The sequence below is a fragment of the Palaemon carinicauda genome, chromosome 4 (assembly GCF_036898095.1).
Source record: "Palaemon carinicauda isolate YSFRI2023 chromosome 4, ASM3689809v2, whole genome shotgun sequence".
Taxonomy (NCBI): domain Eukaryota; kingdom Metazoa; phylum Arthropoda; class Malacostraca; order Decapoda; family Palaemonidae; genus Palaemon; species Palaemon carinicauda.
In genome coordinates this window covers 72,511,658-72,527,315 of record NC_090728.1, presented here as the reverse complement: position 1 = coordinate 72,527,315, position 15,658 = coordinate 72,511,658, and the positions used below count along the sequence as shown (strand labels likewise).

At 37.9% G+C, this 15,658-nt stretch overlaps 1 protein-coding gene across 2 annotated transcripts in view; it reads left to right on the top strand.

The window, feature by feature from the left end:
- The window catches only part of pip (heparan sulfate 2-O-sulfotransferase pipe), a 100,329-nt gene that overhangs the window by 13,612 nt on the left and 71,059 nt on the right, over positions 1 to 15,658 (top strand). The window contains exon 1 of one of the 2 annotated variants that reach the window (XM_068372362.1): positions 8,450 to 8,487. The exons of the other annotated variant lie outside the window; for it this stretch is intronic. The gene's annotated coding sequence lies outside the window, so the exon portion shown is untranslated. Of the gene's footprint in view, positions 1 to 8,449; positions 8,488 to 15,658 lie in introns of those variants that run through there. 2 annotated transcript variants of the gene reach the window in all.

The following is a 15,658-nucleotide window of genomic DNA, read 5'->3' as shown; positions in this document are numbered from 1 at the left end:
TACCAGATGTCAATGGTAAAAAAACGTATAAGTAGGCCATCACATGTGTCTATGGCCTCCCCATTACCTAATCTCTTGTTTTTGCATGATTCAGAATCTAATGTGCACCTTTTGGTAGATATTGGTGCCTGTCGTTCTCTCCTGCCCCGTTTCCTCTCAAACGCTCGACCCATCATTCCAAGACTTTTGACATTTGCCTGGTGGCTGCCAGTGGATATGCTATCCCCACCCATGGTTACGAGATAACGACATTACACTGCCTCTCATCGGTGCAGATTTTGTGGTCCATTTCCACCTCCTGGTCGATGTTGCACATTGACGCTTAGTCAACGCTAGCTCTCATTCGTCTACACCTTGATTACCTGCTCCATCCGGCCTTGCTCTCCATATCAGCACACCCACGGACGCCTACACCTACCTCCTCACTTTACATCCTGACAATTGCTGGATGCCTATGGTTCCCGCCAAGCATCGTATCTATCACATTGTCAAGATAATGAGGCTCCCATTGTTAGCAAGATTCAGATGTTTTTATACCAGACCATTTAGCAGCTGCTAAATGCACATTTATTGAAAAGGAAGAAATAGTGCTTTGTCCAAAGGCCTCAAGTCCATGGTCATCGCCCCTGCTGATCGTCGGGAAAAAGGATGGATCCCTACACACTCGAAGGGTTTACAGGCATCTTATCATATACGCATATCCAGTTCACTATCCCCTCCCACAGGTTTCCCGCCAAGCACGGTATCTACACAGTATCAAAATGATGAGGCTACCATTATTCGCAAGATTCAGAATTTTGGTACCAGACCATTTAACAGCTGATAAATGCACAATTATTGAAAAGGAAGAAATAGTGCTTTGTTCCAAGCCCTCAAGCCTATGGTCATCGCCCCTACTTATCGTTGTGAAAAAGGATGGATACCTACACACTTAGATGGTTTACAGGCATCTTAACATAGACACATATCCAGTTTACTATCTCCTCTCCAACTTCACTGAGGTCACCACCTACCTTTACTGCACTAAGTATTTCCAACCCTGGACCTCCTGAAAGGGTATTATCAGGTGCCCATGAAATCAGAAGACATCCCTAAGACTGCTATCACTACTCTTTTTGGCACATATAACTCCAATTAATCCTGCTTTAGCCTTCATAATGAAGGAGCCACATTTTAACAATCATGGATGGCATCTTAGGAGGCCTCCCCTTTTGTGTATGTTACATAAATGACAATAGTATTCCTCCACTCCAAAGAGAACCACTTACACCACCTACGCTTCATCATCGACCACCACTAGCAAAATGACCTTGGGATCAGGTACGGCAAATATACCTTTGATCCCGAGGAAGTGTCATTCTTGGGTCATCTCATCACTTCAGAGGGTGTTCATCCCTCCCTGAAAAGTTATCAGGAGTACAGAAATTCCCCTTGACCTCTACTATCAAAGCACTACAGGAGTTCTTGGGTATGGTGAACTACTATCATCAGCTCTTGCCAGCCACTGCAGCCACTCTCGACCCCCCTCTATGACTCCTTGAAGACAAGCCAAAAAACTTGAAGTGGGGCCCCCTTCAGGAGGCAGCCTTCTTCAATGCAAAGAAAACCCAATCAACTGTTATGGGTAATACCTTTCCTAGGCTAATTGCACCCCTCCTACTCTTCGCTGATGCAAGTGATGTCGCTGCCGGGGCGTTACTCGAACAAATGATCACCAGATTGCCCTGCTCAATGGCCTTCTTCAGTAGAAAACCTACCATGGCAGAATCCAGCTACACTATCTTTGACTGCAAACTAATGGTGGTGTATTTGGCTGTCTGTCACTTCAGCTACTTCTTAGAGGGCACATCTTTCGTTATTTACACGGACCACATGTCCCTTGTGGATGTCTCTCAAGAGTCCAATGCCTGGTCCGCCCATCATCGCCAACATCTCTTTACCATTTCTGATTACCACTGTACCATTCAACACATCCCTTATTAACTGGATAGTGTTGACGACGCTCTTTAAAGAAATATGTTGGCCGCCATACACCTGTGATTGGATTAAAAGGGTTTGCCAGAAGCCCAAGGAAAGAACTCGTTATTACCAAACCTGCAGGACACCCTGCTTCTCCACTGAGAAGACATCACCCTCGATTACTCCAACACCACCCTCTGTAATGTCAGTACTGGTAGGCCATACCTGTGAATACCTGACTCCATGAGCCAACAGGTATTTCAATTGATCCATGGCCTCTCATACCCCTTGTGATGATCTACTGCAAATCTACTGAAGTTGAAGTTCATGTGGGATGGCATTACTAAAGATGACAAGGATTAGGGTAGTGTTTAAAGATAATTGTACTTTAAAAAAAAGTTGATTAAGAAAAATTCTGGTAATGATAACAATATAGTATATAGTCTTCCTTTTTCCGATTGTAACTTGTTCTGTGTCGGCCAAACATCCAAAGGTATTTCAGTCAGAATAAAACAGCATAAGGTGGCTGTCTTTAGGGGTTCTTTTAATAATACCTAGTCCTGCCACTAGTTAGGATTTAGTCATAGAATTGGCAGGCGAGAGACGAGTAATATAACCCAGGTAAATGCCTATACCCAAAGGAATAGTGTTGAATCCTTTTTAATCTCATGTATCAAATGTCAGAATATGAATCTAAGCCCTGGTCTGTTTCCGTAAATCTGGTATTATTCTTTTATCTAAAATCTGACTTTTCTGGAATTATCAAGAAACTAACAGCTGTGGGATCCCCTTCTCCTGTATAAATGCGATGCCTTTGTGTATGTTTTCTTATTGTTGAGTCTGTTGATGTCCCTAATGGACGAAAATACTAACTTCAATCAAGTCTTTTAATTATTCCTTTCGTGGCTATATATATATATATATATATATATATATATATATATATATATATATATATATATATATATATATATATATATAGGTAACAAGTAACATTATTGTTTTATCTGATCCCAATCGATAGTTTCGGGAATTGGTTCTGGCCTAATGCTCAGGTCTTCATCTATAGGTGTAAATGTTTACCTTTACAGTCACTGGCTGAGAAACCGAAAGGTTTTACACTTCCAGTGGTTCCAATATCACAGAAAAATGGCATATAGTGAAAGAAAAAGAGGAAAAGAATTTATTTATACAAACACACACACACACACACATATATATATATATATATATATATATATATATATATATATATATATATATATGTATATATATATATATATATATATATATATATATATATATATGTGTGTGTGTGTGTGTGTGTGTGTATGTATGTATGTATGTATGTATGTATATACAGTATATTTTATTCAAAATTTTATATAAGAAATTGATTCTTTTATGGGAATTATGGATTGATGAAAGATTGATGAAAAGCTGAGAGATGAACAAACAAAATTTAGAAAAGGTAGAAGTTGCACTGACCAAATTTTAATTTCGATACATGTTGTACAGCATTGCGTAGAATATAGAAATCCCCTTTTGATGGCATTCCTGGACTATGAAAAAGCCTTTGAAAGTGTACACTGGCCAATTTTATGGAGAGTCCGGCGTTATTATGGAATTCCTCTAAGATATGTAGATTTCATTAAGTCTGTTTGTGAGTATAGCAAGTGCAAAGTTAATGTTAATTGAGTCTTATCAAATGAATTCCCAGTGAACAGAGGAGTAGTACAAGGGAAAGTGTTGTCACCTATGTTGTTTATCCTCCTCATGGATTTTGTAATGAGTAGAACAGTTGGAGATGGTGGGGAAGGATTGGATAGGATTGGTGATAGGAATTTAGCAGACATAGAGTATGCTGATGAGGATGTCCTTATTAGCAGAACACCACAGGATTTGCAATGCTGGCTTATCAGAATGCATGAAATATCACACGAGGTTGGGCTGAAGATAAATAGGAGAAAGACAGAGAACGGAGTATATAATGGAAGATGAAATATCATTGGAAGGAGAAAGGATTAATGGGGTAGAATCATTTAAGTATTTAGGAACTATCATCTCCGTATTTAATACAGTGTCTTGAGAATTAGAGTTTAGTGAAAGATTTGAAAAGGCAAATCAGACAATGGCTAGGTTAAGTAAAATTTGGAAATCAAATCGCCTGATATTACATATAAAAATCAGACTATATATCATTTTAGTGAGAGCAGTGTTACTCTATGGACATGAGTAATGGTATGACAATGAAACAATCTCCAATAGATTTAGTAGATTTGAGAACAAAGCCATCAGAAGAATATTGGGAGTTGAATGACAGGACAGGATTAGAAATGTCACTATAAGAGAGATTACTCGAGTGCCATATGTGGATGAGATCATCATGATGGAGATGGTTTGGGCATGCTCTTCGCTCTCCCCAAGAGTGATTTCTTCACCAATAGTGCAGCTGGGCTCTACAAGGCACTAGAAGAGTTGGAAAACCCAGACCTACATGGCTGAGGACTATGAAGCGTGAAGTAGATGATGAATGGAGAAGTATTGAATTAAAAGCTGAAGATAAAGACGACTAGCGAAATCTAACCGAGGCCCTTTGCTTCAACAGGCGTAGGAGGAGAATATGATGATGAATCATGGACAACCGTTTATCGTAAGAACCGTTGTTGTATACCAGTTATCTTTGGGAAAATGTTGTTTTCGACAAACCTCCCATTATATTCCCATTTAAGCCATTGTGCAAGACCAATGGAAAGATAGTGTTTTATCAGGGGCTTTCATACACTAGCATTTTGTTAGTTAATTAGAGTTTTGTATATAATTTGTTATTACAATTATATATATATCTATATATATATATATATATATATATATATATATATATATATATATATATATATATATATATATGTATGTATATATATATAAAATATATATATATATATATATATATATATATATATATATATATGTGTGTGTGTGTGTGTGTGTGTGTGTGTATGCATGTATTATAAAATATTTCTCTTAGATTGCATAACTCCAGAGGGAAAGTTATCCCATGCTCTATTTCTCATTTTCTTTTACCCTCAATCGAGTACTACCAGGTACATAATTCTTTTCGTAGGCCAATCACAAAAGAGGGTCGTGAGAAGTTTCCATCCCGTGGGATTGAATTCTGGGTCTTTCTCTTGAAAAAAATAACTGTATTCTCTTTTAAGAGGTGTCAAGTATGTTAGCTGTAAAAGAAAAAAATATTGCCTGACAACTGATATATTTTTCACTGCCACTCAGATATCATTATTGGAATTTTTTTTTTTTTTCAAAATGTTCTACGTGATGTATCCAATAATTTTACAGCTATGATATAGAAAGTAAGAATGTTTATTCCTTTCTTCTCTTTCTATAAGGAAATAGTGCCGTCAGTGCCCCTCACGCAATATATTGTAGGCAACACGAAAATGATCTTTGCAGCGTTCCATCGTCCCATGGCTGCTGCACTCTCTTTATATCCTTCTACTGCTGCCCCGTCCCTGTTTCCTTTATTTCTTCTCGAGGTCCAAGTTCTTCTACAACTACTTTACTGTATAATGCAACGGCTGGGTTTCCCGCAAATGGCACTTGTGCTTTGTATGACTTCGCTGGGCCCACCACTTATCTTTTAAAAAACCCAAATTCATCATTTCATTCATGAATGCTTCCTTCTCCATTGGATTGTTTCCTCTGCCAACGAAGTTGGAATGAGGTTATGTGTGTGTGTGTGTGTGAACAGCTTCCTGACCACAATTTTAATTGTAGAGTAATGAAACTTGCTGGGATTAACTGTTATGTAAAAAGCTGGAAATGATTAAATTTTGGAAGGTCAAAGTCAAAGGTCAAAGTCACGGTCAAGCAAAATGTCCAATTCACGCTATCAGCCATAAGTTTGTACATCGTTGTCACAGATAGTTCTAACTTGGTTCATATTTTAGTGTATGAAAATCCATGCCAATTAATACATGTTAAGATCTAAGGTCAAGGTCGAGTCCAAGGTCGAAAATTGCAGGGATTTTAAACTTTTGTAAAGAGCTGGGAATGATTGAGTTTTGGAAGGTTAAAGGTCAAGGTCATGGATGAGCAAAGCGTCCAAAATCGGTCCCAAAGGTCGAGAAATAAACTGCCCTGGAGGTCTGCGATCTACCGAGTGCGTCTCTAGTTTTCAATGTATTCTTCAATTATCATCGTGAATATTTACATGGTTTATCCACCATTCTTATTCGCCGTAGATGTTTTGCGGTTGTTCGTCCTCTATTTTTTTCTCAATCGATATCGCTCGTTACTTAGTTTAGCTTTTTATATGACGTATGATTCCATCCAATGATTGATTGGAAAAACATTCTCTTTTTAAGATAAATGTTTAAATCCACGTATGGGTTGAGTGTCTGACATCGTTTCCTATAACTTTCTTCCTTGTCATTCTTGTCTTCCTTCTTTTTCCTTTTATCAATGGTCTTTAGGTTTTGCGTGCTATTAGCTACGTAACAATAGTTGTATTAAATCGTTACAATAGTTCAGTTTAAGAACGCAAAGCTTAGTTCATGCTTACGGTTTTGAATCTTTAGATGGAAAAACTTAGAATGGATCCTATCAACAGATATCTCACAAGATACCATTCCCATGAAAGATTTTTCTCCAAGCTAAGAAATTTTATTGAAACCTTTCTCTCTGTGTTTGTAGATTTTCCTGACAGTCTTTTATGTAGCCTACTGTAAAATGCACCACATATCTGGCTTTCTGGGAAGTCTCTTGTGTATATTGTCTTGTGGAAAAAATACAAACAATGTTTATTGTTAATAAAATTCAACTATTTTTTTTTTTTAATTTAGTCATCTCAAAATTGCCCTTTTTCTTTACATCATATCTTTTCATTTTCTTTAAAGTGTAGGATGTAGTAAGTTCATTTCCATAAGTTAATATAATTTGTTTTGTATTTAGCATAAATTAATTCGGTGTTTGGGGACCAATTAGTTATTATAATCAGTCTAAACTTTTGGAATAAAACTATAATAGAAATTGTTTTTCGGTATTTTGGTAGTTTTACGATTGGTGTAAAGATACTTATTCAAAGTAGATGTTACTTTTACGCCAGACCATGAAAAAATAGCCACTTTTCTCGTTATGTAAATAAGGCACTGCTTTGGAAAGGTAAATATAGTAGGCTGCTATTTTGGAACTATATGTTTACTTCTGTGAAAAATAGGTAGACAAGTCCAATCTTCGTTTCGTAAGGATGTGTGCTTATTAGAATGACGATGATAGTGATATTGATTGAGACTGGCCACTCCATTCCCATGAACTAAATTTAAAATCTAGTTGAGGTGTACTTTGACCACACCGAACCTTGCTTACAAAATCCATACGTGATACAATCTTGAAGGCCTTAGAATGTGAAAAGGTCACTGACAGTCAGCATTTCATCCTGTTTCTAATAACCGGATGGATGGCTATTCTCTGACAGAGTTCATTTACGTAACGAATTTAATTCTCACCCAATGGCGGTGGTAGGTGGCGGGACTTGAACTTTTCATTTCTCACAATCTTCCCATTTCCTTTTGACATTTTGTATTTGCATTATTTCTTTTGCTTATCAAGTATCGATGAAGAGTATGTTTGTAATATGCTCTTGCATTTATTAGCTATAGGAAAAAAAAAACTATAGATGTGTGTCGGACTGTCTAGACCAGTGCCTGTGAAAGTTTTTGGTATAGTTATCCCCGTTAGTGATGTGATAGATTACCATTATTTCCTTCCCCATTCCTCTTCAGTTATGTGAAGTTATAGCACACCTTACTACTAACAATAACCAAGAAGCAAAATGAAGTCATCAGCTGCAGAATACTTATTGGAAACAGATGAGGGTTCGTAGCTATCAATAAAATTATCTCCCGATGTTTCACTCCCTTATACCACAAAGGCTCATTAATGCTCACTTTTGGGGGGAGGTGGATTGAAGAAAGAGAATGTTGTGGGTATATCTTTCATAATTATTATAGAAATTAGTCTATTTCGTTATATATATTTTTTTATCAATTAGTTAATTCATTTATTTATTCGGTTATTTATTATTATAGACTTACTGAATTTTACTTCTTTACTCCAAAGAACTATTACTTTAGAAAGGGCCTCGTTACCCCCAGTGGGTACAGCTTAATTATCCTCAGTTTGAGAACCACTGGTCTAGATGTTATCAACTTCCTGGCTTAGCTACTTTCTTATAATTTCCAGATATATTAATATGTTCCCAGCAATTGCAATTAGCGTTTTGAATAGTTGAAATAAAATCTTTTTTTTTTTTTGTCCTTAGTAACTGCAAATAAATTTGATAGACCTTCCACCACACCAAAGAATGTAATTCTAGTCTATTAGGCGACGCCGGTAGCGAGCTCAGTCAGGTCATTGTGTAGTTCAAATAATTACTCAGCACACAGGATCGGACGCCGAAGGACACTCCGGGCTTTCTCTGCTCAGGGGCGTGCTTGACTTGGATTTTAGGTAAATACTCTCTCTCTCTCTCTCTCTCTCTCTCTCTCTCTCTCTCTCTCTCTCTCTCTCTCTCTCTCTCAGCACATGAGAATTTTTTTTAATCAAGTCTTTAATGAAGATTATACTATGTGAAATTAATTTTAGACCTGAGCGAGGATTCTGATAAGTAACCGTTTCTGTACGTTCACGCTGATCCATTCACTGTATGTGCTAATGGGCACGAGATATACGGTACGTAAGTCAGTCCAGTAATATAAGGCTTGGGTTCTATGACCTATATAGGGAAGAGCGTACCGGAACGTGAGCCTCATAATCACCAAAGGGATTTTTTTTCCCATCAGCCATATGTCAGCACCTTGGGAACTTCTGTTCCCTTTGAGAAGGAAATTACATACATTGTCGCTATTCAGAGAATTTTTTTTTTTATTGTTTCCTGCTAAAAAATATAATTTTCTCAATTTATTTACGGCAAGTTCTTTACTTTATCATATGCTTGGTGGTAATTACTCTATATAGTAACGTAGCATAACATTTTCTTTATTTATCTGATTATTTATCGTAGTGTTTTTTTTTTCTTTTTATCTTTTATAAACAATGCATATATTGAAATGACATTTCCCTTTTGTGGTTCTAGTTCCTTTGTGCGATCTTGGATTAGACTTTAATGAATCTTTAAGTTTATTGAAAAGACAAACAAGTGGACATTGCACTAGTAGTCGCAGTAAACACCTTTTCGTAATGAGATTATGTACTGTTGAATTTTGACTCGATGAACTAAGTCTTAAATTCTACAGCTGAGTACAGGAGAGACTAATATGTCCTTGAACGTACCTATTCTTATTGAGATATCCCAACGATTCTTTCATTTTATTTGTAGACCAGAACGAAAGCAACCTACTGTGTAAGTATAAAAGGGTCGAGATATAAAAACGAACAGGAGGACTACTACTTCTATTATTATTATTATTGTTATTATTATTATTATCATTAATGAAAAATTTTTATAAAATTTTGTTGCTGGAGTAAGCGCCAAAATCCAAATGTATGTGGCAACTTTTGTTGCCATCTTGTTTAGTGTTGGCAAATGAGTCAGTCCCGGAGCTATATCAGCTTTATATACAGTAGATGACGAATGCACAAAGTTCATTGGCTCAGAAATGTTTGCGCTTATGATGTAGATGTCTGCGAGGTAATTCTGTACAATAGCTCCTCCACTAATGATTTTGATACTATTTTTTTCTGACGAATTACTTAGTGCTTTATCTAAAGCTTTTTTTTTTGAGGAGGAGGAGGAACAGAATTTTAACCCTATATGTTAACCTTTCCAATCTTGGGGGACCCCCAGTGGGAAACCGGAGTTTTTGGGTGGGGAATGAATTAAAGTATCCGTTTTAACATACGAATAACGGCACATGTAAAATTAACAATAAACAAGGCCATCAGCTAACCTAGTCAAACTACCTAACCTAACTTAGTAGCCGTATCCTTACGTAGAAGGGGAGGGGGAGAGGGGTGTTGGCTTGGCGCCCCCCCCCCTCCCGGTGACCTCCCCTTACACAGCCATATTAAATATGACAGGTCTAAAACCCTTTGTGTACTAACTTAGGTTGGAGTATAAAGGTGAGCTGCACCTTTCCGACTCAATACTGAATGCACAATAACCTCACGAATGAACGAGCAATAATCATTTATAGTTTTGTGAGAAATTCTTGATTCATTTTCAATAAATTTATAACTAGATTTAACACAAATATAATTATATACAAGTAACAAATTAGATTCATAATCTAAATGAGACTTTTCCAACCAAGTTCCCTTAAAAATGGATCCGTAAAAACCACACCTTTCTTTCACTTTCTTCTTGTTTTTCAATAGAACATGCCTTCTGTCACACCGAAATGCTTTTTGGTTAATATCAAGTCGGCACTTAGAACAGGTGGGGTAAATAGTGTCACTTTCACTTTTAATAACACCGTAATCTTGGCAGTGCTTTATTATTCTATCGGTGTAACCACAATAATGCAAAACAAAATCTTTATAATTCAAATAACAATTGAGACAAGAACTTGGGGAGAAAATACACAGAAATTGATGTTAAAGTAGATGCTAAATGAGAAACCGCACCAGAAGTTGAAGGTTCACACGCCCCCATGGCTCTCATTTCATTATATTGAATGATTCGAAGAGGAAAAAAAAATAAAAAGTTTGATAAAGGTCTATGGCAAGGAATAAATATGATGACAAATTTGGGAAGGGATGTGATCTAAATTATTGTTATTTTGTAATGGTGATTAATAGTAAAATGAAGTTTAGATAACAAAGCATAAGTCAGTTGGCCAATTATGTGTATTGTAATGGTTACATTGACTTCTTAAATTCTCTTATCTTAATATTTTCCTCTTTAGGGTTTGAACTGCTGAAGAAAATAAATGGAAAATTCTCTTTAAATGGTGGGAGCCTAATTCACCTTGAGACCAATGAACTACTACTTATTTTTCAGATCCTATTAGTACCTCTGCATAGCAGGGTTGGCCGTTCGATACTATAACTTTCTCCATCTATTTATATTCCCTGCATCTTGTTCCCGCTTTCCCACCCCACCCATATCCCTCCTCACGATATCCATCCATCTGATCCCTTGACGCCCCACGCTCTTCCTCCCCATCACTGGCATGTTCTTAAATCTTTTGATTGGTTCCACCACCTCCTTTCTCATTACATGACTTTAATATCTCAAACGAGCTTCCTTAGCTTTCTCCTTTACCTTACATATATTGCACAATCTTCTTATATTTTGACTTTCCCTTCTTTCCAGTTGTGATATATTCCAATAATCAATATCACCATTTCTATCTCGGTTCTTTCCAACAGTTCCTTCTCTTTCCTCTTAACTGCCCAAGATTCTGCCTCATATAGTAGTATGTTCTGATGACTGTTTTATAAATCTTCATTTTGAGTCTGAATGCCATTTAATTTTCTAAAAGAACTCCAGTTACTTCTTTCATTTTTCGCCGTGCTTCTTCAATCTGCCTCACTGCTTTCTCAGTACCTCCCTCCTCTGTTATTATTGATCCTGTGTAGTTAAACTTAGTGTTCTGTTTTAGGACGGGAACATCTTCCATTAAAATGTTTATTTCTTCATGTCCTGCTCTACTACTAATCATTAGTTTTGTCTTTTCAATGTTCACTTTCAATCCTTTCCTTTCTATGGCTCCTTTCCATGCTAAAATCCTTCTTGTAGTTCTTCTTCAGTGTCTGCTCTAATAAGTAAATCATCAGCAGACATCAGTTCTCAAAATTCTTTGTATTCTTTAATTGTGATGAAAAATTGTCTCTAATACCGAGAAATAGAAATGGAATCAGAGCAGATTGCTGATGAAGACCAACTACCACAGGGTATGCACCAATCTCCTCATATTTTGTTTGTAAGGTAGATCATTCCCCCTCATACATCATCCTCACGAACTTTACCAACTTCTAACATCCAATAGACTAATCTTGTGTGTGCTCTGTCATACTCATTTTCAAGATACACAAAACTCATGTAAACTTTCTTGTTTCCTCCTTGATACTTCTCTTGGAGTTATCTTACTATAAAGATAGCATCCACTGTGCTCTTTCCTATCACAAAGCCAAACTGCTGCTCACGTGTATCTATCAACTCTCTCAGCCTTCCTTCTACCATTCTTTTTAGTATCTTGAATACAGGCTTCAAAAGTTGTATTCCTCGTTAGTTCCCACAATTTAACATATAATTTAGTCATCTTACTATCTTCCCAGTCTCTTGGCATTACCCCTACATCCCAGATCTTTTCCAATAGTGTGTGCACTCACTCTTTTCCTATATTTCCTAATGCCTTAATAGTTTCTATTGTTATCTGTGATTTTCTGCAGCTTTATTTACTTTCCTTTCTTTATAGAATTTTCAACTTCACTCTCTGATGTTTTCTATCAGTCCATCTACTGGAAAAACTTTTTCCAGTTCTACACAGTCCTTCTCAGTCTTTAATAGTTGTGGTTAATAGTCTTTCTCAATCAAGATTTGTTCCAACATGAATCCTTACCACGGACCAGAGTTTTCCCCCGCAACAGGCCTACACCCTTCGACCTGCGCGACCCTGACCTCACTTTTTTTCCCCCAGCATGTTTTAGAGGGACGCTTCAGACGACCTTACTAGGTCGCCATTAGCCATTCAATCTCTAGTCATACGCATGCGTGGTTGACTTCTGCCTCTCTCGATTTCGTTAGTGTTTTCCTTTGTGCTTGTAGCATGTGCTACTCGAGTTCTTGTGTTCCTTACGATCTCCTATTATGGAATCTGTGTGAGTGCAACGTCGTTGCACAGGTTTGAACAGTAATCTGTGTGTGTTCCCCGAACGTCACATGTAATGAGTGGCTGGGCTGGAGTGATGCCCAGTGGGCCAAAATGGCCACGAAGAAGAAGAAGGCCAAAAGAGACAGATCGCCCTCGAGGAAGGGCAGTGGTTTGTATCCTTCTTCGGCCTGTTCGTCAGTGCCCAGTGTGCTGGGTCCTTCTCTGTGGCCGGTGTTGCCCGCGGTAGTAGAGGAAGTATCCTTTTTGTCCGACACGAGACCTCATGTTTTGCCCTCTCAGGCCAGGAGTCGAGCTCTTTACAAGACAAACGGCTCAGCTGGTATCTCGTCCTCTCCCTCTCCAGGGAAGGCCTCAGAGAAGGTCGTTGGGACCTTACTGGACGTTATACCCAGCTGTGAGCGTCTACCTCATGGTTGTGCAGCTCTCTAAGCGGGTGGCCTTCATCCCCGTTCAGAAGCTCCTTGTGGGAACCACGTGGCCCGAATCGCTCTTCCGCTGATAGCGTGGCAGAGACAACTTGACCCACTCGGTCACCATAGTCACCAATCCCCTCCCTGGCGCAGCTTTATGTCCTACTATCCGCCGCCTGTGACTGGTTCTCTTCCCGTCTGCTGGTGGAGGAGCTGCCTTCTGCCCTCAGGGAGAGAACCTTAACCTCCGCTCAGCGGCTTCCTGGCGCCAATCTAACCTCGTGGGAGCAAGAGGCCTATTTAGAAACACCGAGGACACCATTCAGGTTTCCATTGAGGGATCCTTTTCCGGCGTGGGGAACAGCGGACTCTGTTCCCCCATATTATTTGGAGGAATTTCCCCCAATGGCTGATGCCACCTACCCAGGATTGGCCACGTTGGGAGGGGATAGAGGACTGAAATATGGGACGCCATTCCTCCAGGACGCTGTCTTATGGCTCCGGATCTCTAGACCCCGCTCCATCGGTGAAGCGGAGCCAAGGAGAAAAGGAGCGCCGTAGGGCTCCTTCGATAGGGAGGTCAGACCTCTGGGATGTGCAGTCGCCAGCTCCATGGGAAGGAGATAATTCTTACCTCTCCTAGATCCGGCCTATCTTTTCTTCTTGCTTTACTTGTCGCTCCTGCAATTCTGTAGAATAGCTTTTCTCCCTCCAGTGTTCCCATAATTTCATACCACTGTCTCCTGGCTTCTTTCTTTGCAATATCTACCAATTTCTTTGTTTCCCTCTTTATCAGTCTAGATTCCTCAATAGGTATGCTATTACAGTAATCTTAATAGTCACGCATTCTCCATCATGTGGCTCAATATTACACAGTATTCTAGAAGTATTATTCCAGCTATGACCAAGTTGTGGAATGATCCCCCTAATCCGGTAGTTGAATAGGTATAACTTCAAAAGTTCAATCTTGCAGCAAATTTTCTATGTTGAACAGGATGACATAAGTCTCTATTTCTAATTTGCATATGAAAAATCTGTTTTAATGTTGTTGCTGTTCTTTAAATATTTTATTGTTTTAATGTTGTTAATGTTCTTGAAGTATTTTATTGTTTTAATGTTGTTACTGTTCTTAAAATATCTTATTTTGATTTTTTATTACTTTTCATGTAATTTATTTATTTACTTATTTCCTTTCCGTACTGGGTTGTTTTTCTCTGTAGGAATCCTTGTGCTTACAGCATCCTGCTTTTCCAACTTTGGTTGTAGCTTAGCTAATAATAATGATAATAATAATAATAATAATAATAATGATGATGATGATGGTGATAATGCTTCCCACCTTCTTCTGTTTATATTCTTTTCCTTAACAAGTGATTGAACCTCTTGATTCCACCACGATGTCTCTTTTTTCTGTTACTGTTTATCACTTGTCCTCCCTCAGACCTCTGCGGCTTCTGGCCTCACAATCTCTTTCATAACATCCAATATCTCTTCATTTGGTTCTAAAGTTTCACTTACTTGTTACTCTTCTCTGGCTCTTTCAAATTTTACTTTTAAACTCTCGCCTTCTCCCCATCCAGTTTCAAAGTTTTGCTCCTCCTAATACTGGCTGGGTATTTTCTTTTCTTTATTTGCTTATAACCTAAAATCTGTCTCTGCTAATTTATGTTCACCTAGAACAAATTCATTTAGAATAACCTTACAATCCATTATAAATTTTCCGACTTCTGTCCTAACCGAAACAGTCAATTTACATCTCATTTCGTCCAATTTTATATGTTCCTTGACGATGACTCCTTTTTCTCAAACGTTTTTTTTAAAGACTAACCAATTCATAGCTTCTGCGAATCCTAACAAGCTTTCACCTTCCTGGTTTCTTCTTCCAAAACCTTTTCCTCCATTCATTCCTTGGAAGTCATCAGAACTCTCGCCTAGACAGTATTCATGTCCCCAGTTAACACTAATAGTTAACTTCTTGGACCTATTTCTACATCTAATTTGTCTCTAAATTTATCTTCTTCACTCCACCCTCGGTTGAGGGGCATATGCCTAGGTTATATGCAATACTCTCTTATCTTTGTTCAACTTTAAACCCGTGAGCCTTTGTGGGTCATGGTTTGGACGGAAACGCTCTCTGTGATTAACTGATTTATTTACACAGAAATCTTACATATAACCACTCCTTGCTAGCAGAAAAGAATAACGAAACATTTACGTCTAAAAAGGTACACGATTGCAATCCAGGTTTGTTTTGCACACCTGGTAAACACTTGGAATATATCCTATTTCCTGGAACAAAATAATTTGAATCATCTGAATTGGAAACTTACAATATTCTTTATTAAATATTAGTTTCTGTTTTAAAGATGAAGTGACGTCATTCCTGGAATAAACAAAAATATCTTATAAGTTTTCTTGTGTTTATTATAAGTC